This window comes from Pimephales promelas, chromosome 21 (genome assembly GCF_988280905.1).
Source record: "Pimephales promelas chromosome 21, fPimPro1.hap1.1, whole genome shotgun sequence".
In the NCBI taxonomy this organism is placed as follows: Eukaryota; Metazoa; Chordata; class Actinopteri; order Cypriniformes; family Leuciscidae; genus Pimephales; species Pimephales promelas.
Genome location: NC_142789.1, coordinates 4,094,589 through 4,113,613, shown reverse-complemented (window position 1 = coordinate 4,113,613; position 19,025 = coordinate 4,094,589). Strand labels below are relative to the sequence as shown.

The 19,025-nt window shown below is 37.3% G+C and overlaps 77 non-coding genes across 77 annotated transcripts; all 77 read left to right on the top strand.

Moving 5' to 3' along the window:
* The first annotated feature begins 88 nt into the window (after nucleotides 1-88).
* Nucleotides 89-160, top strand: trnac-gca (transfer RNA cysteine (anticodon GCA)). The gene has a single exon. It is a non-coding gene; the product is annotated as a tRNA-Cys (tRNA).
* Nucleotides 161-299: 139 nt separating this feature from the next.
* Nucleotides 300-371, top strand: trnac-gca (transfer RNA cysteine (anticodon GCA)). The gene has a single exon. It is a non-coding gene; the product is annotated as a tRNA-Cys (tRNA).
* A 354-nt stretch (nucleotides 372-725) lies between these two features.
* Nucleotides 726-797, top strand: trnar-gcg (transfer RNA arginine (anticodon GCG)). The gene has a single exon. It is a non-coding gene; the product is annotated as a tRNA-Arg (tRNA).
* Nucleotides 798-937: 140 nt separating this feature from the next.
* trnac-gca (transfer RNA cysteine (anticodon GCA)) lies at nucleotides 938-1,009 on the top strand. The gene has a single exon. It is a non-coding gene; the product is annotated as a tRNA-Cys (tRNA).
* A 139-nt stretch (nucleotides 1,010-1,148) lies between these two features.
* Nucleotides 1,149-1,220, top strand: trnac-gca (transfer RNA cysteine (anticodon GCA)). The gene has a single exon. It is a non-coding gene; the product is annotated as a tRNA-Cys (tRNA).
* Nucleotides 1,221-1,359: 139 nt separating this feature from the next.
* Nucleotides 1,360-1,431, top strand: trnac-gca (transfer RNA cysteine (anticodon GCA)). Its single transcript has one exon. It is a non-coding gene; the product is annotated as a tRNA-Cys (tRNA).
* Nucleotides 1,432-1,666: 235 nt separating this feature from the next.
* On the top strand, nucleotides 1,667-1,738 carry trnac-gca (transfer RNA cysteine (anticodon GCA)). The gene has a single exon. It is a non-coding gene; the product is annotated as a tRNA-Cys (tRNA).
* Nucleotides 1,739-2,092: 354 nt separating this feature from the next.
* trnac-gca (transfer RNA cysteine (anticodon GCA)) lies at nucleotides 2,093-2,164 on the top strand. Its single transcript has one exon. It is a non-coding gene; the product is annotated as a tRNA-Cys (tRNA).
* A 448-nt stretch (nucleotides 2,165-2,612) lies between these two features.
* trnac-gca (transfer RNA cysteine (anticodon GCA)) lies at nucleotides 2,613-2,684 on the top strand. The gene has a single exon. It is a non-coding gene; the product is annotated as a tRNA-Cys (tRNA).
* Nucleotides 2,685-2,822: 138 nt separating this feature from the next.
* trnac-gca (transfer RNA cysteine (anticodon GCA)) lies at nucleotides 2,823-2,894 on the top strand. Its single transcript has one exon. It is a non-coding gene; the product is annotated as a tRNA-Cys (tRNA).
* Nucleotides 2,895-3,033: 139 nt separating this feature from the next.
* Nucleotides 3,034-3,105, top strand: trnac-gca (transfer RNA cysteine (anticodon GCA)). Its single transcript has one exon. It is a non-coding gene; the product is annotated as a tRNA-Cys (tRNA).
* Nucleotides 3,106-3,245: 140 nt separating this feature from the next.
* trnac-gca (transfer RNA cysteine (anticodon GCA)) lies at nucleotides 3,246-3,317 on the top strand. Its single transcript has one exon. It is a non-coding gene; the product is annotated as a tRNA-Cys (tRNA).
* A 237-nt stretch (nucleotides 3,318-3,554) lies between these two features.
* On the top strand, nucleotides 3,555-3,626 carry trnac-gca (transfer RNA cysteine (anticodon GCA)). The gene has a single exon. It is a non-coding gene; the product is annotated as a tRNA-Cys (tRNA).
* Nucleotides 3,627-3,768: 142 nt separating this feature from the next.
* Nucleotides 3,769-3,840, top strand: trnac-gca (transfer RNA cysteine (anticodon GCA)). Its single transcript has one exon. It is a non-coding gene; the product is annotated as a tRNA-Cys (tRNA).
* Nucleotides 3,841-3,981: 141 nt separating this feature from the next.
* On the top strand, nucleotides 3,982-4,053 carry trnac-gca (transfer RNA cysteine (anticodon GCA)). The gene has a single exon. It is a non-coding gene; the product is annotated as a tRNA-Cys (tRNA).
* Nucleotides 4,054-4,193: 140 nt separating this feature from the next.
* On the top strand, nucleotides 4,194-4,265 carry trnac-gca (transfer RNA cysteine (anticodon GCA)). The gene has a single exon. It is a non-coding gene; the product is annotated as a tRNA-Cys (tRNA).
* Nucleotides 4,266-4,404: 139 nt separating this feature from the next.
* trnac-gca (transfer RNA cysteine (anticodon GCA)) lies at nucleotides 4,405-4,476 on the top strand. Its single transcript has one exon. It is a non-coding gene; the product is annotated as a tRNA-Cys (tRNA).
* A 140-nt stretch (nucleotides 4,477-4,616) lies between these two features.
* On the top strand, nucleotides 4,617-4,688 carry trnac-gca (transfer RNA cysteine (anticodon GCA)). The gene has a single exon. It is a non-coding gene; the product is annotated as a tRNA-Cys (tRNA).
* A 139-nt stretch (nucleotides 4,689-4,827) lies between these two features.
* On the top strand, nucleotides 4,828-4,899 carry trnac-gca (transfer RNA cysteine (anticodon GCA)). Its single transcript has one exon. It is a non-coding gene; the product is annotated as a tRNA-Cys (tRNA).
* Nucleotides 4,900-5,039: 140 nt separating this feature from the next.
* Nucleotides 5,040-5,117, top strand: trnac-gca (transfer RNA cysteine (anticodon GCA)). Its single transcript has one exon. It is a non-coding gene; the product is annotated as a tRNA-Cys (tRNA).
* Nucleotides 5,118-5,252: 135 nt separating this feature from the next.
* On the top strand, nucleotides 5,253-5,324 carry trnac-gca (transfer RNA cysteine (anticodon GCA)). Its single transcript has one exon. It is a non-coding gene; the product is annotated as a tRNA-Cys (tRNA).
* Nucleotides 5,325-5,465: 141 nt separating this feature from the next.
* trnac-gca (transfer RNA cysteine (anticodon GCA)) lies at nucleotides 5,466-5,537 on the top strand. The gene has a single exon. It is a non-coding gene; the product is annotated as a tRNA-Cys (tRNA).
* A 140-nt stretch (nucleotides 5,538-5,677) lies between these two features.
* On the top strand, nucleotides 5,678-5,749 carry trnac-gca (transfer RNA cysteine (anticodon GCA)). Its single transcript has one exon. It is a non-coding gene; the product is annotated as a tRNA-Cys (tRNA).
* A 139-nt stretch (nucleotides 5,750-5,888) lies between these two features.
* Nucleotides 5,889-5,960, top strand: trnac-gca (transfer RNA cysteine (anticodon GCA)). The gene has a single exon. It is a non-coding gene; the product is annotated as a tRNA-Cys (tRNA).
* A 141-nt stretch (nucleotides 5,961-6,101) lies between these two features.
* Nucleotides 6,102-6,173, top strand: trnac-gca (transfer RNA cysteine (anticodon GCA)). The gene has a single exon. It is a non-coding gene; the product is annotated as a tRNA-Cys (tRNA).
* A 141-nt stretch (nucleotides 6,174-6,314) lies between these two features.
* On the top strand, nucleotides 6,315-6,386 carry trnac-gca (transfer RNA cysteine (anticodon GCA)). Its single transcript has one exon. It is a non-coding gene; the product is annotated as a tRNA-Cys (tRNA).
* A 141-nt stretch (nucleotides 6,387-6,527) lies between these two features.
* trnac-gca (transfer RNA cysteine (anticodon GCA)) lies at nucleotides 6,528-6,599 on the top strand. The gene has a single exon. It is a non-coding gene; the product is annotated as a tRNA-Cys (tRNA).
* A 139-nt stretch (nucleotides 6,600-6,738) lies between these two features.
* On the top strand, nucleotides 6,739-6,810 carry trnac-gca (transfer RNA cysteine (anticodon GCA)). The gene has a single exon. It is a non-coding gene; the product is annotated as a tRNA-Cys (tRNA).
* Nucleotides 6,811-6,950: 140 nt separating this feature from the next.
* Nucleotides 6,951-7,022, top strand: trnac-gca (transfer RNA cysteine (anticodon GCA)). The gene has a single exon. It is a non-coding gene; the product is annotated as a tRNA-Cys (tRNA).
* Nucleotides 7,023-7,163: 141 nt separating this feature from the next.
* Nucleotides 7,164-7,235, top strand: trnar-gcg (transfer RNA arginine (anticodon GCG)). The gene has a single exon. It is a non-coding gene; the product is annotated as a tRNA-Arg (tRNA).
* Nucleotides 7,236-7,375: 140 nt separating this feature from the next.
* Nucleotides 7,376-7,447, top strand: trnac-gca (transfer RNA cysteine (anticodon GCA)). Its single transcript has one exon. It is a non-coding gene; the product is annotated as a tRNA-Cys (tRNA).
* Nucleotides 7,448-7,588: 141 nt separating this feature from the next.
* Nucleotides 7,589-7,660, top strand: trnac-gca (transfer RNA cysteine (anticodon GCA)). Its single transcript has one exon. It is a non-coding gene; the product is annotated as a tRNA-Cys (tRNA).
* A 141-nt stretch (nucleotides 7,661-7,801) lies between these two features.
* Nucleotides 7,802-7,873, top strand: trnac-gca (transfer RNA cysteine (anticodon GCA)). The gene has a single exon. It is a non-coding gene; the product is annotated as a tRNA-Cys (tRNA).
* A 140-nt stretch (nucleotides 7,874-8,013) lies between these two features.
* trnac-gca (transfer RNA cysteine (anticodon GCA)) lies at nucleotides 8,014-8,085 on the top strand. Its single transcript has one exon. It is a non-coding gene; the product is annotated as a tRNA-Cys (tRNA).
* Nucleotides 8,086-8,224: 139 nt separating this feature from the next.
* Nucleotides 8,225-8,296, top strand: trnac-gca (transfer RNA cysteine (anticodon GCA)). Its single transcript has one exon. It is a non-coding gene; the product is annotated as a tRNA-Cys (tRNA).
* Nucleotides 8,297-8,646: 350 nt separating this feature from the next.
* On the top strand, nucleotides 8,647-8,718 carry trnac-gca (transfer RNA cysteine (anticodon GCA)). The gene has a single exon. It is a non-coding gene; the product is annotated as a tRNA-Cys (tRNA).
* A 140-nt stretch (nucleotides 8,719-8,858) lies between these two features.
* On the top strand, nucleotides 8,859-8,930 carry trnac-gca (transfer RNA cysteine (anticodon GCA)). Its single transcript has one exon. It is a non-coding gene; the product is annotated as a tRNA-Cys (tRNA).
* A 138-nt stretch (nucleotides 8,931-9,068) lies between these two features.
* trnac-gca (transfer RNA cysteine (anticodon GCA)) lies at nucleotides 9,069-9,140 on the top strand. The gene has a single exon. It is a non-coding gene; the product is annotated as a tRNA-Cys (tRNA).
* A 140-nt stretch (nucleotides 9,141-9,280) lies between these two features.
* trnac-gca (transfer RNA cysteine (anticodon GCA)) lies at nucleotides 9,281-9,352 on the top strand. The gene has a single exon. It is a non-coding gene; the product is annotated as a tRNA-Cys (tRNA).
* A 140-nt stretch (nucleotides 9,353-9,492) lies between these two features.
* trnac-gca (transfer RNA cysteine (anticodon GCA)) lies at nucleotides 9,493-9,564 on the top strand. Its single transcript has one exon. It is a non-coding gene; the product is annotated as a tRNA-Cys (tRNA).
* A 139-nt stretch (nucleotides 9,565-9,703) lies between these two features.
* On the top strand, nucleotides 9,704-9,775 carry trnac-gca (transfer RNA cysteine (anticodon GCA)). Its single transcript has one exon. It is a non-coding gene; the product is annotated as a tRNA-Cys (tRNA).
* Nucleotides 9,776-9,917: 142 nt separating this feature from the next.
* On the top strand, nucleotides 9,918-9,989 carry trnac-gca (transfer RNA cysteine (anticodon GCA)). The gene has a single exon. It is a non-coding gene; the product is annotated as a tRNA-Cys (tRNA).
* A 141-nt stretch (nucleotides 9,990-10,130) lies between these two features.
* Nucleotides 10,131-10,202, top strand: trnac-gca (transfer RNA cysteine (anticodon GCA)). Its single transcript has one exon. It is a non-coding gene; the product is annotated as a tRNA-Cys (tRNA).
* A 140-nt stretch (nucleotides 10,203-10,342) lies between these two features.
* On the top strand, nucleotides 10,343-10,414 carry trnac-gca (transfer RNA cysteine (anticodon GCA)). Its single transcript has one exon. It is a non-coding gene; the product is annotated as a tRNA-Cys (tRNA).
* Nucleotides 10,415-10,553: 139 nt separating this feature from the next.
* Nucleotides 10,554-10,625, top strand: trnac-gca (transfer RNA cysteine (anticodon GCA)). Its single transcript has one exon. It is a non-coding gene; the product is annotated as a tRNA-Cys (tRNA).
* A 142-nt stretch (nucleotides 10,626-10,767) lies between these two features.
* Nucleotides 10,768-10,839, top strand: trnac-gca (transfer RNA cysteine (anticodon GCA)). The gene has a single exon. It is a non-coding gene; the product is annotated as a tRNA-Cys (tRNA).
* A 128-nt stretch (nucleotides 10,840-10,967) lies between these two features.
* Nucleotides 10,968-11,039, top strand: trnar-gcg (transfer RNA arginine (anticodon GCG)). The gene has a single exon. It is a non-coding gene; the product is annotated as a tRNA-Arg (tRNA).
* A 351-nt stretch (nucleotides 11,040-11,390) lies between these two features.
* trnac-gca (transfer RNA cysteine (anticodon GCA)) lies at nucleotides 11,391-11,462 on the top strand. Its single transcript has one exon. It is a non-coding gene; the product is annotated as a tRNA-Cys (tRNA).
* Nucleotides 11,463-11,602: 140 nt separating this feature from the next.
* On the top strand, nucleotides 11,603-11,674 carry trnac-gca (transfer RNA cysteine (anticodon GCA)). Its single transcript has one exon. It is a non-coding gene; the product is annotated as a tRNA-Cys (tRNA).
* A 139-nt stretch (nucleotides 11,675-11,813) lies between these two features.
* Nucleotides 11,814-11,885, top strand: trnac-gca (transfer RNA cysteine (anticodon GCA)). The gene has a single exon. It is a non-coding gene; the product is annotated as a tRNA-Cys (tRNA).
* A 354-nt stretch (nucleotides 11,886-12,239) lies between these two features.
* On the top strand, nucleotides 12,240-12,311 carry trnar-gcg (transfer RNA arginine (anticodon GCG)). Its single transcript has one exon. It is a non-coding gene; the product is annotated as a tRNA-Arg (tRNA).
* Nucleotides 12,312-12,451: 140 nt separating this feature from the next.
* trnac-gca (transfer RNA cysteine (anticodon GCA)) lies at nucleotides 12,452-12,523 on the top strand. Its single transcript has one exon. It is a non-coding gene; the product is annotated as a tRNA-Cys (tRNA).
* Nucleotides 12,524-12,662: 139 nt separating this feature from the next.
* On the top strand, nucleotides 12,663-12,734 carry trnac-gca (transfer RNA cysteine (anticodon GCA)). The gene has a single exon. It is a non-coding gene; the product is annotated as a tRNA-Cys (tRNA).
* A 139-nt stretch (nucleotides 12,735-12,873) lies between these two features.
* trnac-gca (transfer RNA cysteine (anticodon GCA)) lies at nucleotides 12,874-12,945 on the top strand. The gene has a single exon. It is a non-coding gene; the product is annotated as a tRNA-Cys (tRNA).
* Nucleotides 12,946-13,180: 235 nt separating this feature from the next.
* trnac-gca (transfer RNA cysteine (anticodon GCA)) lies at nucleotides 13,181-13,252 on the top strand. Its single transcript has one exon. It is a non-coding gene; the product is annotated as a tRNA-Cys (tRNA).
* Nucleotides 13,253-13,606: 354 nt separating this feature from the next.
* On the top strand, nucleotides 13,607-13,678 carry trnac-gca (transfer RNA cysteine (anticodon GCA)). The gene has a single exon. It is a non-coding gene; the product is annotated as a tRNA-Cys (tRNA).
* A 448-nt stretch (nucleotides 13,679-14,126) lies between these two features.
* On the top strand, nucleotides 14,127-14,198 carry trnac-gca (transfer RNA cysteine (anticodon GCA)). Its single transcript has one exon. It is a non-coding gene; the product is annotated as a tRNA-Cys (tRNA).
* Nucleotides 14,199-14,336: 138 nt separating this feature from the next.
* Nucleotides 14,337-14,408, top strand: trnac-gca (transfer RNA cysteine (anticodon GCA)). The gene has a single exon. It is a non-coding gene; the product is annotated as a tRNA-Cys (tRNA).
* A 139-nt stretch (nucleotides 14,409-14,547) lies between these two features.
* On the top strand, nucleotides 14,548-14,619 carry trnac-gca (transfer RNA cysteine (anticodon GCA)). Its single transcript has one exon. It is a non-coding gene; the product is annotated as a tRNA-Cys (tRNA).
* A 140-nt stretch (nucleotides 14,620-14,759) lies between these two features.
* trnac-gca (transfer RNA cysteine (anticodon GCA)) lies at nucleotides 14,760-14,831 on the top strand. The gene has a single exon. It is a non-coding gene; the product is annotated as a tRNA-Cys (tRNA).
* A 237-nt stretch (nucleotides 14,832-15,068) lies between these two features.
* On the top strand, nucleotides 15,069-15,140 carry trnac-gca (transfer RNA cysteine (anticodon GCA)). The gene has a single exon. It is a non-coding gene; the product is annotated as a tRNA-Cys (tRNA).
* A 142-nt stretch (nucleotides 15,141-15,282) lies between these two features.
* Nucleotides 15,283-15,354, top strand: trnac-gca (transfer RNA cysteine (anticodon GCA)). The gene has a single exon. It is a non-coding gene; the product is annotated as a tRNA-Cys (tRNA).
* Nucleotides 15,355-15,495: 141 nt separating this feature from the next.
* Nucleotides 15,496-15,567, top strand: trnac-gca (transfer RNA cysteine (anticodon GCA)). The gene has a single exon. It is a non-coding gene; the product is annotated as a tRNA-Cys (tRNA).
* A 140-nt stretch (nucleotides 15,568-15,707) lies between these two features.
* On the top strand, nucleotides 15,708-15,779 carry trnac-gca (transfer RNA cysteine (anticodon GCA)). Its single transcript has one exon. It is a non-coding gene; the product is annotated as a tRNA-Cys (tRNA).
* A 139-nt stretch (nucleotides 15,780-15,918) lies between these two features.
* trnac-gca (transfer RNA cysteine (anticodon GCA)) lies at nucleotides 15,919-15,990 on the top strand. The gene has a single exon. It is a non-coding gene; the product is annotated as a tRNA-Cys (tRNA).
* Nucleotides 15,991-16,130: 140 nt separating this feature from the next.
* Nucleotides 16,131-16,202, top strand: trnac-gca (transfer RNA cysteine (anticodon GCA)). Its single transcript has one exon. It is a non-coding gene; the product is annotated as a tRNA-Cys (tRNA).
* Nucleotides 16,203-16,341: 139 nt separating this feature from the next.
* trnac-gca (transfer RNA cysteine (anticodon GCA)) lies at nucleotides 16,342-16,413 on the top strand. The gene has a single exon. It is a non-coding gene; the product is annotated as a tRNA-Cys (tRNA).
* Nucleotides 16,414-16,553: 140 nt separating this feature from the next.
* Nucleotides 16,554-16,631, top strand: trnac-gca (transfer RNA cysteine (anticodon GCA)). The gene has a single exon. It is a non-coding gene; the product is annotated as a tRNA-Cys (tRNA).
* Nucleotides 16,632-16,766: 135 nt separating this feature from the next.
* On the top strand, nucleotides 16,767-16,838 carry trnac-gca (transfer RNA cysteine (anticodon GCA)). Its single transcript has one exon. It is a non-coding gene; the product is annotated as a tRNA-Cys (tRNA).
* Nucleotides 16,839-16,979: 141 nt separating this feature from the next.
* Nucleotides 16,980-17,051, top strand: trnac-gca (transfer RNA cysteine (anticodon GCA)). Its single transcript has one exon. It is a non-coding gene; the product is annotated as a tRNA-Cys (tRNA).
* A 140-nt stretch (nucleotides 17,052-17,191) lies between these two features.
* trnac-gca (transfer RNA cysteine (anticodon GCA)) lies at nucleotides 17,192-17,263 on the top strand. Its single transcript has one exon. It is a non-coding gene; the product is annotated as a tRNA-Cys (tRNA).
* Nucleotides 17,264-17,402: 139 nt separating this feature from the next.
* Nucleotides 17,403-17,474, top strand: trnac-gca (transfer RNA cysteine (anticodon GCA)). The gene has a single exon. It is a non-coding gene; the product is annotated as a tRNA-Cys (tRNA).
* A 141-nt stretch (nucleotides 17,475-17,615) lies between these two features.
* trnac-gca (transfer RNA cysteine (anticodon GCA)) lies at nucleotides 17,616-17,687 on the top strand. The gene has a single exon. It is a non-coding gene; the product is annotated as a tRNA-Cys (tRNA).
* Nucleotides 17,688-17,826: 139 nt separating this feature from the next.
* Nucleotides 17,827-17,898, top strand: trnac-gca (transfer RNA cysteine (anticodon GCA)). Its single transcript has one exon. It is a non-coding gene; the product is annotated as a tRNA-Cys (tRNA).
* A 139-nt stretch (nucleotides 17,899-18,037) lies between these two features.
* trnac-gca (transfer RNA cysteine (anticodon GCA)) lies at nucleotides 18,038-18,109 on the top strand. The gene has a single exon. It is a non-coding gene; the product is annotated as a tRNA-Cys (tRNA).
* A 235-nt stretch (nucleotides 18,110-18,344) lies between these two features.
* trnac-gca (transfer RNA cysteine (anticodon GCA)) lies at nucleotides 18,345-18,416 on the top strand. The gene has a single exon. It is a non-coding gene; the product is annotated as a tRNA-Cys (tRNA).
* A 354-nt stretch (nucleotides 18,417-18,770) lies between these two features.
* On the top strand, nucleotides 18,771-18,842 carry trnac-gca (transfer RNA cysteine (anticodon GCA)). Its single transcript has one exon. It is a non-coding gene; the product is annotated as a tRNA-Cys (tRNA).
* The last annotated feature ends 183 nt before the right edge of the window (nucleotides 18,843-19,025 follow it).

Here is a 19,025-nt window from a genome sequence, read left to right as displayed (position 1 = left end):
AGCCAATTACTTAATTCTTTAACCTTATACAGACGAATTTAAGAAAATTCCAGAATTTGTTTTTCTTATTTGAAAAGATTTTTTGAAGGGGGGTATAGCTCAGTGGTAGAGCATTTGACTGCAGATCAAGAGGTCCTCGGTTCAAATCCGAGTGCCCCCTTTAGCATGTCCCAATCTGCACGTTATCTTTGGTGTTATGCTAGTTTCCAACTAGAAAATTACTTCATTCTTTAACCTTATACAGACGAATTTAAGAAAATTCCAGATATTTTTTCTTATTTGAAAAAATCTTTTAGAAAGGGGGTATAGCTCATTGGTAGAGCATTTGACTGCAGATCAAGAGGTCCTTGGTTCAAATCCGAGTGCCCCCTTTAGCATGTCCCAATCTGCACGTTGTCTTTGGTGTTATGCTAGTTTCCAACTAGCCAAATACTTCATTATTTAACCTTATACAGACGAATTTAAGAAAATTCCAGAATTTTTTTTTCTTATTTGAAACGTTTTTTTTGAAGGGGGGTATAGCTCTTTGGTAGAGCATTTGACTGCAGATCAAGAGGTCCACGGTTCAAATCCGAGTGCCCCCTTTAGCATGTCCCAATCTGCATGTTATCTTTGTTGTTATGCTAGTTCCGTACAAGCCAATTATTTCAGTCTTTAACCTTATACAGACAAATTTAAGAAAATTCCAGATATTTTTTTCTAATTTGCAAAAAAGCTTTGTGAAAGGGGGTATAGCTCAGTGGTAGAGCATTTGACTGCGGATCAAGAGGTCCTCGGTTCAAATCCAAGTGCCCTCTTTAGCATGCCCCAATCTGCATGTTATCTTTGGTGTAATGCTAGTTTCGTACAAGCCAATTACTTAATTCTTTAACCTTATACAGACGAATTTAAGAAAATTCCAGAATTTGTTTTTCTTATTTGAAAAGATTTTTTGAAGGGGGGTATAGCTCAGTGGTAGAGCATTTGACTGCAGATCAAGAGGTCCTCGGTTCAAATCCGAGTGCCCCCTTTAGCATGTCCCAATCTGCACGTTATCTTTAGTGTTATGCTAGTTTCGTACAAGCCAATTACTTAATTCTTTAACCATATACAGACGAATTTAAGAAAATTCCAGATATTTTTTCTTATTTGAAAAAATCTTTTAGAAAGGGGGTATAGCTCAGTGGTAGAGCATTTGACTGCAGATCAAGAGGTCCTCGGTTCAAATCCGAGTGCCCCCTTTAGCATGTCCCAATCTGCACGTTATCTTTGGTGTTATGCTAGTTTCCAACTAGCCAATTACTTCATTCTTTAACCTTATACAGACGAATTTAAGAAAATTCCAGATATTTTATCTTATTTGAAAAAATCTTTTAGAAAGGGGGTATAGCTCAGTGGTAGAGCATTTGACTGCAGATCAAGAGGTCCTTGGTTCAAATCCGAGTGCCCCCTTTAGCATGCCCCAATCTGCATGTTATCTTTGGTGTTATGCTAGTTTCGTACAAGCCAATTACTTAATTCTTTAAGCTTATACAGACGAATTTAAGAAAATTCCAGAATTTTTTTTTCTTATTTGAAAAGTTTTTTTTGAAAATTTGGTGTTATGCTAGTTTCCAACTAGCCAATTACAGACAAATTTAAGAAAATTCAAGATATATTTTTCTTATTTGAAAAAAGCTTTTCGGAAGGGGGTATAGCTCAGTGGTAGAGCATTTGACTGCAGATCAAGAGGTCCTCGGTTCAAATCCGAGTGCCCCCTTCAGCATGTCCCAATCTGCATGTTATCTTTGTTGTTATCCTAGTTCTGTACAAGCCAATTATTTCAGTCTTTAACCTTATACAGACAAATTTAAGAAAATTCCAGATATTTTTTTCTAATTTGCAAAAAAGCTTTTCGAAAGGGGGTATAGCTCAGTGGTAGAGCATTTGACTGCACAATCAAGAGGTCCTCGGTTCAAATCCGAGTGCCCCCTTTAGCATGCCCCAATCTGCATGTTATCTTTGGTGTTATGCTAGTTTCGTACAAGCCAAGTACTTAATTCTTTAACCTTATACAGACGAATTTAAGAAAATTCCAGAATTTGTTTTTCTTATTTGAAAAGATTTTTTGAAGGGGGGTATAGCTCAGTGGTAGAGCATTTGACTGCAGATCAAGAGGTCCTCGGTTCAAGTCCGAGTGCGCCCTTTAGCATGGCTGAGTGCGATCTTTGGCACTGTTATGCTAGTTTCCAACTAGCCAATCACTTCATTCGTTTACAATATTCTGGTGTTTTTGAGAAATATTGTTATATATTTATTTTCTCAATTTCAAACATGTTCTCCGAAACGGGGTTTAGCTCAGTGGTAGAGCATTTGAATGCAGATCAAGAGGTCCTTGGTTCAAGTCTGAGTGCCCCCTTTAGCATGTCCCAATCTGCACGTTATCTTTGGTGTTATGCTAGTTTCCAACTAGCCAATTACTTCATTCTTTAACCTTATACAGACGAATTTAAGAAAATTCCAGAATTTTTTTTTCTTATTTGAAAAGTTTTTTTTGAAAATTTGGTGTTATGCTAGTTTCCAACTAGCCAATTACAGACAAATTTAAGAAAATTCAAGATATATTTTTCTTATTTGAAAAAAGCTTTTCGGAAGGGGGTATAGCTCAGTGGTAGAGCATTTGACTGCAGATCAAGAGGTCGTTGGTTCAAATCCGAGTGCCCCCTTTAGCATGTCCCAATCTGCATGTTATCTTTGTTATCCTAGTTCCGTACAAGCCAATTATTTCAGTCTTTAACCTTATACAGACAAATTTAAGAAAATTCCAGATATTTTTTTCTAATTTTTAAAAAAGCTTTTCGAAAGGGGGTATAGCTCAGTGGTAGAGCATTTGACTGCAGATCAAGAGGTCCTCGGTTCAAATCCGAGTGCCCCCTTTAGCATGCCCCAATCTGCATGTTATCTTTGGTGTTATGCTAGTTTCCAACAAGCCAATTACTTCATTCTTTAACCTTATACAGACGAATTTAATAAAATTCCAGATATTTTTTCTTATTTGAAAAAATCTTTTAGAAAGGGGGTATAGCTCAGTGGTAGAGCATTTGACTGCAGATCAAGAGGTCCTTGGTTCAAATCCGAGTGCCCCCTTTAGCATGTCCCAATCTGCACGTTTTCTTTGGTGTTATGCTAGTTTCCAACTAGCCAATTACTTCATTCTTTAACCTTATACAGACGAATTTAAGAAAATTCCAGAATTTTTTTTTCTTATTTGAAACGTTTTTTTGAAGGGGGGTATAGCTCAGTGGCAGAGCATTTGACTGCAGATCAAGAGGTCCTCGGTTCAAATCCGAGTGCCCCCTTTAGCATGTCCCAATCTACATGTTATCTTTGGTGTTAAGCTAGTTTCCAACTAGCCAATTACTTCATTCTTTAACCTTATACAGACGAATTTAAGAAAATTCCAGAATTTCTTTTTTTTATTTGAAAAGTTTTTTTTTGAAAATTTGGTGTTATGCTAGTTTCCAACTAGCCAATTAGAGACAAATTTAAGAAAATTCAAGATATATTTTTTCTTATTTGAAAAAAGCTTTTCGGAAGGGGGTATAGCTCAGTGGTAGAGCATTTGACTGCAGATCAAGAGGTCCTCGGTTCAAATCCGAGTGCCCCCTTTAGCATGCCCCAATCTGCATGTTATCTTTGGTGTTATGCTAGTTTCGTATAAGCCAATTACTTAATTCTTTAACCTTATACAGACGAATTTAAGAAAATTCCAGAATTTGTTTTTCTTATTTGAAAAAAGCTTTTTTGAAAGGGGGTATAGCTCAGTGGTAGAGCATTTGACTGCAGATCAAGAGGTCCTCGGTTCAAATCCGTGTGCCCCCTTTAGCATGTCCCTATCTGCATGTTATCTTTGGTGTTTTGCTAGTTTCGTACAAGACAATTACTTAATTCTTTAACCTTATACAGACGAATTTAAGAAAATTCTAGAATTTGTTTTTCTTATTTGAAAAGACTTTTTGAAGGGGGGGTATAGCTCAGTGGTAGAGCATTTGACTGCAGCTCAAGAGGTCCTCGGTTCAAACCCGAGTGCCCTCTTTAGCATGCCCCAATCTGCATGTTATCTTTGGTGTTATGCTAGTTTCGTACAAGCCAATTACTTAATTCTTTAACCTTATACAGACGAATTTAAGAAAATTCCAGAATTTGTTTTTCTTATTTGAAAAGATTTTTTGAAGGGGGGTATAGCTCAGTGGTAGAGCATTTGACTGCAGATCAAGAGGTCCTCGGTTCAAATCCGAGTGCCCCCTTTAGCATGTCCCAATCTGCACGTTATCTTTAGTGTTATGTTAGTTTCCAACTAGCCAATTACTTCATTCTTTAACCTTATACAGACAAATTTAAGAAAATTCCAGATATTTTTTCTTATTTGAAAAAATCTTTTAGAAAGGGGGTATAGCTCAGTGGTAGAGCATTTGACTGCAGATCAAGAGGTCCTTTGTTCAAATCCGAGTGCCCCCTTTAGCATGCCCCAATCTGCATGTTATCTTTGGTGTTATGCTAGTTTCGTACAAGCCAATTACTTAATTCTTTAACCTTATACAGACGAATTTAAGAAAATTCCAGAATTTGTTTTTCTTATTTGAAAAGATTTTTTGAAGGGGGGTATAGCTCAGTGGTAGAGCATTTGACTGCAGATCAAGAGGTCCTCGGTTCAAATCCGAGTGCCCCCTTTAGCATGTCCCAATCTGCACGTTATCTTTGGTGTTATGCTAGTTTCCAACTAGAAAATTACTTCATTCTTTAACCTTATACAGACGAATTTAAGAAAATTCCAGATATTTTTTCTTATTTGAAAAAATCTTTTAGAAAGGGGGTATAGCTCAGTGGTAGAGCATTTGACTGCAGATCAAGAGGTCCTTGGTTCAAATCCGAGTGCCCCCTTTAGCATGTCCCAATCTGCACGTTATCTTTGGTGTTATGCTAGTTTCCAACTAGCTAAATACTTCATTATTTAACCTTATACAGACGAATTTAAGAAAATTCCAGAATTTTTTTTTCTTATTTGAAACGTTTTTTTGAAGGGGGGTATAGCTCAGTGGTAGAGCATTTGACTGCAGATCAAGAGGTCCTCTGTTCAAATCCGAGTGCCCCGTTTACCATGTCCCAATCTGCATGTTATCTTTGTTGTTATGCTAGTTCCGTACAAGCCAATTATTTCAGTCTTTAACCTTATACAGACAAATTTAAGAAAATTCCAGATATTTTTTTCTAATTTGCAAAAAAGCTTTGTGAAAGGGGGTATAGCTCAGTGGTAGAGCATTTGACTGCAGATCAAGAGGTCCTCGGTTCAAATCCGAGTGCCCCCTTTATCATGTCCCAATCTGCACGTTATCTTTGGTGTTATGCTAGTTCCGTACAAGCCAATTATTTCAGTCTTTAACCTTATACAGACAAATTTAAGAAAATTCCAGATATTTTTTTCTAATTTGCAAAAAAGCTTTGAGAAAGGGGGTAAAGCTCAGTGGTAGAGCATTTGACTGCAGATCAAGAGGTCCTCGGTTCAAACCCGAGTGCCCTCTTTAGCATGCCCCAATCTCCATGTTATCTTTGGTGTTATGCTAGTTTCGTACAAGCCAATTACTTAATTCTTTAACCTTATACAGACGAATTTAAGAAAATTCCAGAATTTGTTTTTTTTATTTGAAAAGATTTATTGAAGGGGGGTATAGCTCAGTGGTAGAGCATTTGACTGCAGATCAAGAGGTCCTCGGTTCAAATCCGAGTGCCCCCTTTAGCATGTCCCAATCTGCACGTTATCTTTGGTGTTATGCTAGTTTCCAACTAGCCAATTACTTCATTCTTTAACCTTATACAGACGAATTTAAGAAAATTCCAGATATTTTATCTTATTTGAAAAAATCTTTTAGAAAGGGGGTATAGCTCAGTGGTAGAGCATTTGACTGCAGATCAAGAGGTCCTTGGTTCAAATCCGAGTGCCCCCTTTAGCATGCCCCAATCTGCATGTTATCTTTGGTGTTATGCTAGTTTCGTACAAGCCAATTACTTAATTCTTTAAGCTTATACAGACGAATTTAAGAAAATTCCAGAATTTGTTTTTCTTATTTGAAAAAAGCTTTTCGAAAGGGGGTATAGCTCAGTGGTAGAGCATTTGACTGCAGATCAAGAGGTCCTCGGTTCAAATCCGTGTGCCCCCTTTAGCATGTCCCTATCTGCATGTTATCTTTGGTGTTTTGCTAGTTTCGTACAAGACAATTACTTAATTCTTTAACCTTATACAGACGAATTTAAGAAAATTCTAGAATTTGTTTTTCTTATTTGAAAAGACTTTTTGAAGGGGGGGTATAGCTCAGTGGTAGAGCATTTGACTGCAGATCAAGAGGTTCTCGGTTCAAATCCAAGTGCCCCCTTTAGCATGTCCCAATCTGCATGTTATCTTTGTTGTTATGCTAGTTTCGTACAAGCCAATTATTTCAGTCTTTAACCTTATACAGACAAATTTAAGAAAATTCCAGATATTTTTTTCTAATTTGCAAAAAAGCTTTGTGAAAGGGGGTATAGCTCAGTGGTAGAGCATTTGACTGCAGATCAAGAGGTCCTCGGTTCAAATCCGAGTGCCCCCTTTAGCATGTCCAAATCTGCACGTTATCTTTGGTGTTATGCTAGTTTCCAACTAGCCAATTACTTCATTCTTTAACCTTATACAGACGAATTTAAGAAAATTCCAGATATTTTTTCTTATTTGAAAAAATCTTTTAGAAAGGGGGTATAGCTCAGTGGTAGAGCATTTGACTGCAGATCAAGAGGTCCTTGGTTCAAATCCGAGTGCCCCCTTTAGCATTTCCCAATCTGCACGTTATCTTTGGTGTTATGCTAGTTTCCAACTAGCCAAATACTTCATTATTTAACCTTATACAGACGAATTTAAGAAAATTCCAGAATTTTTTTTTCTTATTTGAAACGTTTTTTTGAAGGGGGGTATAGCTCAGTGGTAGAGCATTTGACTGCAGATCAAGAGGTCCTCGGTTCAAATCCGAGTGCCCCCTTTAGCATGTCCCAATCTGCATGTTATCTTTGTTGTTATGCTAGTTCCGTACAAGCCAATTATTTCAGTCTTTAACCTTATACAGACAAATTTAAGAAAATTCCAGATATTTTTTTCTAATTTGCAAAAAAGCTTTGTGAAAGGGGGTATAGCTCAGTGGTAGAGCATTTGACTGCGGATCAAGAGGTCCTCGGTTCAAATCCAAGTGCCCTCTTTAGCATGCCCCAATCTGCATGTTATCTTTGGTGTTATGCTAGTTTCGTACAAGCCAATTACTTAATTCTTTAACCTTATACAGACGAATTTAAGAAAATTCCAGAATTTGTTTTTCTTATTTGAAAAGTTATTTTGAAGGGGGGTATGGCTCAGTGGTAGAGCATTTGACTGCAGATCAAGAGGTCCTCGGTTCAAATCCGAGTGCCCCCTTTAGCATGTCCTAATCTGCATGTTATCTTTGTTGTTATGCTAGTTCCATACAAGCCATTTATTTCAGTCTTTAACCTTATACAGACAAATTTAAGAAAATTCCAGATATTTTTTTCTAATTTGCAAAAAAGCTTTGTGAAAGGGGGTATAGCTCAGTGGTAGAGCATTTGACTGCAGATCAAGAGGTCCTCGGTTCAAATCCGAGTGCCCCCTTTATCATGTCCCAATCTGCACGTTATCTTTGGTGTTATGCTAGTTCCGTACAAGCCAATTATTTCAGTCTTTAACCTTATACAGACAAATTTAAGAAAATTCCAGATATTTTTTTCTAATTTGCAAAAAAGCTTTGAGAAAGGGGGTAAAGCTCAGTGGTAGAGCATTTGACTGCAGATCAAGAGGTCCTCGGTTCAAACCCGAGTGCCCTCTTTAGCATGCCCCAATCTGCATGTTATCTTTGGTGTTATGCTAGTTTCGTACAAGCCAATTACTTAATTCTTTAACCTTATACAGACGAATTTAAGAAAATTCCAGAATTTGTTTTTCTTATTTGAAAAGATTTTTTGAAGGGGGGTATAGCTCAGTGGTAGAGCATTTGACTGCAGATCAAGAGGTCCTCGGTTCAAATCCGAGTGCCCCCTTTAGCATGTCCCAATCTGCACGTTATCTTTGGTGTTATGCTAGTTTCCAACTAGCCAATTACTTCATTCTTTAACCTTATACAGACGAATTTAAGAAAATTCCAGATATTTTACCTTATTTGAAAAAATCTTTTAGAAAGGGGGTATAGCTCAGTGGTAGAGCATTTGACTGCAGATCAAGAGGTCCTTGGTTCAAATCCGAGTGCACCCTTTAGCATGCCCCAATCTGCATGTTATCTTTGGTGTTATGCTAGTTTCGTACAAGCCAATTACTTAATTCTTTAACCTTATACAGACGAATTTAAGAAAATTCCAGAATTTGTTTTTCTTATTTGAAAAGATTTTTTGAAGTGGGGTATTGCTCAGTGGTAGAGCATTTGACTGCAGATCAAGAGGTCGTCGGTTCAAATCCGAGTGCCCCCTTTAGCATGTCCCAATCTGCATGTTATCTTTGTTATCCTAGTTCCGTACAAGCCAATTATTTCAGTCTTTAACCTTATACAGACAAATTTAAGAAAATTCCAGATATTTTTTTCTAATTTGCAAAAAAGCTTTTCGAAAGGGGGTATAGCTCAGTGGTAGAGCATTTGACTGCAGATCAAGAGGTCCTTGGTTCAAATCCAAGTGCCCCCTTTAGCATGTCCCAATCTGCATGTTATCTTTGGTGTTATGCTAGTTTCCAACTAGCCAATTACTTCATTCTTTAACCTTATACAGACGAATTTAAGAAAATTCCAGAATTTTTTTTTCTTATTTGAAACGTTTTTTTGAAGGGGGGTATAGCTCAGTGGTAGAGCATTTGACTGCAGATCAAGAGGTCCTCGGTTCAAATCCGAGTGCCCCCTTTAGCGTGTCCCAATCTGCATGTTATCTTTGTTATCCTAGTTCCGTACAAGCCAATTATTTCAGTCTTTAACCTTATACAGACATATTTAAGAAAATTCCAGATATTTTTTTCTAATTTGCAAAAAAGCTTTTCGAAAGGGGGTATAGCTCAGTGGTAGAGCATTTGACTGCAGATCAAGAGGTCCTTGGTTCAAATCCAAGTGCCCCCTTTAGCATGTCCCAATCTGCACGTTATCTTTGGTGTTATGCTAGTTTCCAACTAGCCAATTACTTCATTCTTTAACCTTATACAGACGAATTTAAGAAAATTCCAGAATTTTTTTTTCTTATTTGAAACGTTTTTTTGAAGGGGGGTATAGCTCAGTGGTAGAGCATTTGACTGCAGATCAAGAGGTCCTCGGTTCAAATCCGAGTGTCCCCTTTAGCATGTCCCAATCTGCATGTTATCTTTGGTGTTATGCTAGTTTCCAACTAGCCAATTACTTCATTCTTTAACCTTATACAGACGAATTTAAGAAAATTCCAGAATTTTTTTTTCTTATTTGAAACGTGTTTTTGAAGGGGGGTATAGCTCAGTGGTAGAGCATTTGACTGCAGATCAAGAGGTCCTCGGTTCAAATCCGAGTGCCCCCTTTAGCATGCCCCAATCTGCATGTTATCTTTGGTGTTATGCTAGTTTCCAACAAGCCAATTACTTCATTCTTTAACCTTATACAGACGAATTTAAGAAAATTCCAGATATTTTTTCTTATTTGAAAAAATCTTTTAGAAAGGGGGTATAGCTCAGTGGTAGAGCATTTGACTGCAGATCAAGAGGTCCTTGGTTCAAATCCGAGTGCCCCCTTTAGCATGCCCCAATCTGCATGTTATCTTTGGTGTTATGCTAGTTTCGTATAAGCCAATTACTTAATTCTTTAACCTTATACAGACGAATTTAAGAAAATTCCAGAATTTGTTTTTCTTATTTGAAAAAAGCTTTTTTGAAAGGGGGTATAGCTCAGTGGTAGAGCATTTGACTGCAGATCAAGAGGTCCTCGGTTCAAATCCGAGTGCCCCCTTTAGCATGTCCCAATCTGCATGTTATCTTTGTTGTTATGCTAGTTCCGTACAAGCCAATTATTTCAGTCTTTAACCTTATACAGACAAATTTAAGAAAATTCCAAATATTTTTTTCTAATTTGCAAAAAAGCTTTGTGAAAGGGGGTATAGCTCAGTGGTAGAGCATTTGACTGCAGATCAAGAGGTCCTCGGTTCAAACCCGAGTGCCCTCTTTAGCATGCCCCAATCTGCATGTTATCTTTGGTGTTATGCTAGTTTCGTACAAGCCAATTACTTAATTCTTTAACCTTATACAGACGAATTTAAGAAAATTCCAGAATTTGTTTTTCTTATTTGAAAAGATTTTTTGAAGGGGGGTATAGCTCAGTGGTAGAGCATTTGACTGCAGATCAAGAGGTCCTCGGTTCAAATCCGAGTGCCCCCTTTAGCATGTCCCAATCTGCACGTTATCTTTGGTGTTATGCTAGTTTCCAACTAGCCAATTACTTCATTCTTTAACCTTATACAGACGAATTTAAGAAAATTCCAGATATTTTATCTTATTTGAAAAAATCTTTTAGAAAGGGGGTATAGCTCAGTGGTAGAGCATTTGACTGCAGATCAAGAGGTCCTTGGTTCAAATCCGAGTGCACCCTTTAGCATGCCCCAATCTGCATGTTATCTTTGGTGTTATGCTAGTTTCGTACAAGCCAATTACTTAATTCTTTAAGCTTATACAGACGAATTTAAGAAAATTCCAGAATTTGTTTTTCTTATTTGAAAAAAGCTTTTTCGAAAGGGGGTATAGCTCAGTGGTAGAGCGTTTGACTGCAGATCAAGAGGTCCTCGGTTCAAATCCGAGTGCCCCCTTTAGCATGTCCCAATCTGCATGTTATGCTAGTTCCGTACAAGCCAATTATTTCAGTCTTTAACCTTATACAGAAAATTTAAGAAAATTCCAGATATTTTTTTCTAATTTGCAAAAAAGCTTTGTGAAAGGGGGTATAGCTCAGTGGTAGAGCATTTGACTGCGGATCATGAGGTCCTCGGTTCAAATCCAAGTGCCCTCTTTAGCATGCCCCAATCTGCATGTTATCTTTGGTGTTATGCTAGTTTCGTACAAGCCAATTACTTAATTCTTTAACCTTATACAGACGAATTTAAGAAAATTCCAGAATTTGTTTTTCTTATTTGAAAAGATTTTTTGAAGGGGGGTATAGCTCAGTGGTAGAGCATTTGACTGCAGATCAAGAGTTCCTCTGTTCAATTCCGAGTGCCCACTTTAGCATGTCCCAATCTGCACGTTATCTTTAGTGTTATGCTAGTTTCCAACTAACCAATTACTTAATTCTTTAACCTTATACAGACAAATTTAAGAAAATTACAGATATTTTTTCTTATTTGAGAAAATCTTTTAGAAAGGGGGTATAGCTCAGTGGTAGAGCATTTGACTGCAGATCAAGAGGTCCTTGGTTCAAATCCGAGTGCCCCCTTTAGCATGCCCCAATCTGCATGTTATCTTTGGTGTTATGCTAGTTTCGTACAAGCCAATTACTTAATTCTTTAACCTTATACAGACGAATTTAAGAAAATTCCAGAATTTGTTTTTCTTATTTGAAAAGATTTTTTGAAGGGGGGTATAGCTCAGTGGTAGAGCATTTGACTGCAGATCAAGAGGTCCTCGGTTCAAATCCGAGTGCCCCCTTTAGCATGTCCCAATCTGCACGTTATCTTTGGTGTTATGCTAGTTTCCAACTAGAAAATTACTTCATTCTTTAACCTTATACAGACGAATTTAAGAAAATTCCAGATATTTTTTCTTATTTGAAAAAATCTTTTAGAAAGGGGGTATAGCTCATTGGTAGAGCATTTGACTGCAGATCAAGAGGTCCTTGGTTCAAATCCGAGTGCCCCCTTTAGCATGTCCCAATCTGCACGTTGTCTTTGGTGTTATGCTAGTTTCCAACTAGCCAAATACTTCATTATTTAACCTTATACAGACGAATTTAAGAAAATTCCAGAATTTTTTTTTCTTATTTGAAACGTTTTTTTTGAAGGGGGGTATAGCTCTTTGGTAGAGCATTTGACTGCAGATCAAGAGGTCCACGGTTCAAATCCGAGTGCCCCCTTTAGCATGTCCCAATCTGCATGTTATCTTTGTTGTTATGCTAGTTCCGTACAAGCCAATTATTTCAGTCTTTAACCTTATACAGACAAATTTAAGAAAATTCCAGATATTTTTTTCTAATTTGCAAAAAAGCTTTGTGAAAGGGGGTATAGCTCAGTGGTAGAGCATTTGACTGCGGATCAAGAGGTCCTCGGTTCAAATCCAAGTGCCCTCTTTAGCATGCCCCAATCTGCATGTTATCTTTGGTGTAATGCTAGTTTCGTACAAGCCAATTACTTAATTCTTTAACCTTATACAGACGAATTTAAGAAAATTCCAGAATTTGTTTTTCTTATTTGAAAAGATTTTTTGAAGGGGGGTATAGCTCAGTGGTAGAGCATTTGACTGCAGATCAAGAGGTCCTCGGTTCAAATCCGAGTGCCCCCTTTAGCATGTCCCAATCTGCACGTTATCTTTAGTGTTATGCTAGTTTCGTACAAGCCAATTACTTAATTCTTTAACCATATACAGACGAATTTAAGAAAATTCCAGATATTTTTTCTTATTTGAAAAAATCTTTTAGAAAGGGGGTATAGCTCAGTGGTAGAGCATTTGACTGCAGATCAAGAGGTCCTCGGTTCAAATCCGAGTGCCCCCTTTAGCATGTCCCAATCTGCACGTTATCTTTGGTGTTATGCTAGTTTCCAACTAGCCAATTACTTCATTCTTTAACCTTATACAGACGAATTTAAGAAAATTCCAGATATTTTATCTTATTTGAAAAAATCTTTTAGAAAGGGGGTATAGCTCAGTGGTAGAGCATTTGACTGCAGATCAAGAGGTCCTTGGTTCAAATCCGAGTGCCCCCTTTAGCATGCCCCAATCTGCATGTTATCTTTGGTGTTATGCTAGTTTCGTACAAGCCAATTACTTAATTCTTTAAGCTTATACAGACGAATTTAAGAAAATTCCAGAATTTTTTTTTCTTATTTGAAAAGTTTTTTTTGAAAATTTGGTGTTATGCTAGTTTCCAACTAGCCAATTACAGACAAATTTAAGAAAATTCAAGATATATTTTTCTTATTTGAAAAAAGCTTTTCGGAAGGGGGTATAGCTCAGTGGTAGAGCATTTGACTGCAGATCAAGAGGTCCTCGGTTCAAATCCGAGTGCCCCCTTCAGCATGTCCCAATCTGCATGTTATCTTTGTTGTTATCCTAGTTCCGTACAAGCCAATTATTTCAGTCTTTAACCTTATACAGACAAATTTAAGAAAATTCCAGATATTTTTTTCTAATTTGCAAAAAAGCTTTTCGAAAGGGGGTATAGCTCAGTGGTAGAGCATTTGACTGCACAATCAAGAGGTCCTCGGTTCAAATCCGAGTGCCCCCTTTAGCATGCCCCAATCTGCATGTTATCTTTGGTGTTATGCTAGTTTCGTACAAGCCAAGTACTTAATTCTTTAACCTTATACAGACGAATTTAAGAAAATTCCAGAATTTGTTTTTCTTATTTGAAAAGATTTTTTGAAGGGGGGTATAGCTCAGTGGTAGAGCATTTGACTGCAGATCAAGAGGTCCTCGGTTCAAGTCCGAGTGCGCCCTTTAGCATGGCTGAGTGCGATCTTTGGCACTGTTATGCTAGTTTCCAACTAGCCAATCACTTCATTCGTTTACAATATTCTGGTGTTTTTGAGAAATATTGTTATATATTTATTTTCTCAATTTCAAACATGTTCTCCGAAACGGGGTTTAGCTCAGTGGTAGAGCATTTGAATGCAGATCAAGAGGTCCTTGGTTCAAGTCTGAGTGCCCCCTTTAGCATGTCCCAATCTGCACGTTATCTTTGGTGTTATGCTAGTTTCCAACTAGCCAATTACTTCATTCTTTAACCTTATACAGACGAATTTAAGAAAATTCCAGAATTTTTTTTTCTTATTTGAAAAGTTTTTTTTGAAAATTTGGTGTTATGCTAGTTTCCAACTAGCCAATTACAGACAAATTTAAGAAAATTCAAGATATATTTTTCTTATTTGAAAAAAGTTTTTCGGAAGGGGGTATAGCTCAGTGGTAGAGCATTTGACTGCAGATCAAGAGGTCGTTGATTCAAATCCGAGTGCCCCCTTTAGCATGTCCCAATCTGCATGTTATCTTTGTTATCCTAGTTCCGTACAAGCCAATTATTTCAGTCTTTAACCTTATACAGACAAATTTAAGAAAATTCCAGATATTTTTTTCTAATTTTTAAAAAAGCTTTTCGAAAGGGGGTATAGCTCAGTGGTAGAGCATTTGACTGCAGATCAAGAGGTCCTCGGTTCAAATCCGAGTGCCCCCTTTAGCATGCCCCAATCTGCATGTTATCTTTGGTGTTATGCTAGTTTCCAACAAGCCAATTACTTCATTCTTTAACCTTATACAGACGAATTTAATAAAATTCCAGATATTTTTTCTTATTTGAAAAAATCTTTTAGAAAGGGGGTATAGCTCAGTGGTAGAGCATTTGACTGCAGATCAAGAGGTCCTTGGTTCAAATCCGAGTGCCCCCTTTAGCATGTCCCAATCTGCACGTTTTCTTTGGTGTTATGCTAGTTTCCAACTAGCCAATTACTTCATTCTTTAACCTTATACAGACGAATTTAAGAAAATTCCAGAATTTTTTTTTCTTATTTGAAACGTTTTTTTGAAGGGGGGTATAGCTCAGTGGCAGAGCATTTGACTGCAGATCAAGAGGTCCTCGGTTCAAATCCGAGTGCCCCCTTTAGCATGTCCCAATCTACATGTTATCTTTGGTGTTAAGCTAGTTTCCAACTAGCCAATTACTTCATTCTTTAACCTTATACAGACGAATTTAAGAAAATTCCAGAATTTCTTTTTTTTATTTGAAAAGTTTTTTTTTGAAAATTTGGTGTTATGCTAGTTTCCAACTAGCCAATTAGAGACAAATTTAAGAAAATTCAAGATATATTTTTTCTTATTTGAAAAAAGCTTTTCGGAAGGGGGTATAGCTCAGTGGTAGAGCATTTGACTGCAGATCAAGAGGTCCTCGGTTCAAATCCGAGTGCCCCCTTTAGCATGCCCCAATCTGCATGTTATCTTTGGTGTTATGCTAGTTTCGTATAAGCCAATTACTTAATTCTTTAACCTTATACAGACGAATTTAAGAAAATTCCAGAATTTGTTTTTCTTATTTGAAAAAAGCTTTTTTGAAAGGGGGTATAGCTCAGTGGTAGAGCATTTGACTGCAGATCAAGAGGTCCTCGGTTCAAATCCGTGTGCCCCCTTTAGCATGTCCCTATCTGCATGTTATCTTTGGTGTTTTGCTAGTTTCGTACAAGACAATTACTTAATTCTTTAACCTTATACAGACGAATTTAAGAAAATTCTAGAATTTGTTTTTCTTATTTGAAAAGACTTTTTGAAGGGGGGGTATAGCTCAGTGGTAGAGCATTTGACTGCAGCTCAAGAGGTCCTCGGTTCAAACCCGAGTGCCCTCTTTAGCATGCCCCAATCTGCATGTTATCTTTGGTGTTATGCTAGTTTCGTACAAGCCAATTACTTAATTCTTTAACCTTATACAGACGAATTTAAGAAAATTCCAGAATTTGTTTTTCTTATTTGAAAAGATTTTTTGAAGGGGGGTATAGCTCAGTGGTAGCGCATTTGACTGCAGATCAAGAGGTCCTCGGTTCAAATCCGAGTGCCCCCTTTAGCATGTCCCAATCTGCACGTTATCTTTAGTGTTATGTTAGTTTCCAACTAGCCAATTACTTCATTCTTTAACCTTATACAGACAAATTTAAGAAAATTCCAGATATTTTTTCTTATTTGAAAAAATCTTTTAGAAGGGGGGTATAGCTCAGTGGTAGAGCATTTGACTGCAGATCAAGAGGTCCTTTGTTCAAATCCGAGTGCCCCCTTTAGCATGCCCCAATCTGCATGTTATCTTTGGTGTTATGCTAGTTTCGTACAAGCCAATTACTTAATTCTTTAACCTTATACAGACGAATTTAAGAAAATTCCAGAATTTGTTTTTCTTATTTGAAAAGATTTTTTGAAGGGGGGTATAGCTCAGTGGTAGAGCATTTGACTGCAGATCAAGAGGTCCTCGGTTCAAATCCGAGTGCCCCCTTTAGCATGACCCAATCTGCACGTTATCTTTGGTGTTATGCTAGTTTCCAACTAGAAAATTACTTCATTCTTTAACCTTATACAGACGAATTTAAGAAAATTCCAGATATTTTTTCTTATTTGAAAAAATCTTTTAGAAAGGGGGTATAGCTCAGTGGTAGAGCATTTGACTGCAGATCAAGAGGTCCTTGGTTCAAATCCGAGTGCCCCCTTTAGCATGTCCCAATCTGCACGTTATCTTTGGTGTTATGCTAGTTTCCAACTAGCTAAATACTTCATTATTTAACCTTATACAGACGAATTTAAGAAAATTCCAGAATTTTTTTTTCTTATTTGAAACGTTTTTTTGAAGGGGGGTATAGCTCAGTGGTAGAGCATTTGACTGCAGATCAAGAGGTCCTCTGTTCAAATCCGAGTGCCCCGTTTACCATGTCCCAATCTGCATGTTATCTTTGTTGTTATGCTAGTTCCGTACAAGCCAATTATTTCAGTCTTTAACCTTATACAGACAAATTTAAGAAAATTCCAGATATTTTTTTCTAATTTGCAAAAAAGCTTTGTGAAAGGGGGTATAGCTCAGTGGTAGAGCATTTGACTGCAGATCAAGAGGTCCTCGGTTCAAATCCGAGTGCCCCCTTTATCATGTCCCAATCTGCACGTTATCTTTGGTGTTATGCTAGTTCCGAACAAGCCAATTATTTCAGTCTTTAACCTTATACAGACAAATTTAAGAAAATTCCAGATATTTTTTTCTAATTTGCAAAAAAGCTTTGAGAAAGGGGGTAAAGCTCAGTGGTAGAGCATTTGACTGCAGATCAAGAGGTCCTCGGTTCAAACCCGAGTGCCCTCTTTAGCATGCCCCAATCTCCATGTTATCTTTGGTGTTATGCTAGTTTCGTACAAGCCAATTACTTAATTCTTTAACCTTATACAGACGAATTTAAGAAAATTCCAGAATTTGTTTTTTTTATTTGAAAAGATTTATTGAAGGGGGGTATAGCTCAGTGGTAGAGCATTTGACTGCAGATCAAGAGGTCCTCGGTTCAAATCCGAGTGCCCCCTTTAGCATGTCCCAATCTGCACGTTATCTTTGGTGTTATGCTAGTTTCCAACTAGCCAATTACTTCATTCTTTAACCTTATACAGACGAATTTAAGAAAATTCCAGATATTTTATCTTATTTGAAAAAATCTTTTAGAAAGGGGGTATAGCTCAGTGGTAGAGCATTTGACTGCAGATCAAGAGGTCCTTGGTTCAAATCCGAGTGCCCCCTTTAGCATGCCCCAATCTGCATGTTATCTTTGGTGTTATGCTAGTTTCGTACAAGCCAATTACTTAATTCTTTAAGCTTATACAGACGAATTTAAGAAAATTCCAGAATTTGTTTTTCTTATTTGAAAAAAGCTTTTCGAAAGGGGGTATAGCTCAGTGGTAGAGCATTTGACTGCAGATCAAGAGGTCCTCGGTTCAAATCCGAGTGCCCCCTTTAGCATGTCCCAATCTGCACGTTATCTTTAGTGTTATGCTAGTTTCGTACAAGCCAATTACTTAATTCTTTAACCATATACAGACGAATTTAAGAAAATTCCAGATATTTTTTCTTATTTGAAAAAATCTTTTAGAAAGGGGGTATAGCTCAGTGGTAGAGCATTTGACTGCAGATCAAGAGGTCCTCGGTTCAAATCCGAGTGCCCCCTTTAGCATGTCCCAATCTGCACGTTATCTTTGGTGTTATGCTAGTTTCCAACTAGCCAATTACTTCATTCTTTAACCTTATACAGACGAATTTAAGAAAATTCCAGATATTTTATCTTATTTGAAAAAATCTTTTAGAAAGGGGGTATAGCTCAGTGGTAGAGCATTTGACTGCAGATCAAGAGGTCCTTGGTTCAAATCCGAGTGCCCCCTTTAGCATGCCCCAATCTGCATGTTATCTTTGGTGTTATGCTAGTTTCGTACAAGCCAATTACTTAATTCTTTAAGCTTATACAGACGAATTTAAGAAAATTCCAGAATTTTTTTTTCTTATTTGAAAAGTTTTTTTTGAAAATTTGGTGTTATGCTAGTTTCCAACTAGCCAATTACAGACAAATTTAAGAAAATTCAAGATATATTTTTCTTATTTGAAAAAAGCTTTTCGGAAGGGGGTATAGCTCAGTGGTAGAGCATTTGACTGCAGATCAAGAGGTCCTCGGTTCAAATCCGAGTGCCCCCTTCAGCATGTCCCAATCTGCATGTTATCTTTGTTGTTATCCTAGTTCCGTACAAGCCAATTATTTCAGTCTTTAACCTTATACAGACAAATTTAAGAAAATTCCAGATATTTTTTTCTAATTTGCAAAAAAGCTTTTCGAAAGGGGGTATAGCTCAGTGGTAGAGCATTTGACTGCACAATCAAGAGGTCCTCGGTTCAAATCCGAGTGCCCCCTTTAGCATGCCCCAATCTGCATGTTATCTTTGGTGTTATGCTAGTTTCGTACAAGCCAAGTACTTAATTCTTTAACCTTATACAGACGAATTTAAGAAAATTCCAGAATTTGTTTTTCTTATTTGAAAAGATTTTTAGAAGGGGGGTATAGCTCAGTGGTAGAGCATTTGACTGCAGATCAAGAGGTCCTCGGTTCAAGTCCGAGTGCGCCCTTTAGCATGGCTGAGTGCGATCTTTGGCACTGTTATGCTAGTTTCCAACTAGCCAATCACTTCATTCGTTTACAATATTCTGGTGTTTTTGAGAAATATTGTTATATATTTATTTTCTCAATTTCAAACATGTTCTCCGAAACGGGGTTTAGCTCAGTGGTAGAGCATTTGAATGCAGATCAAG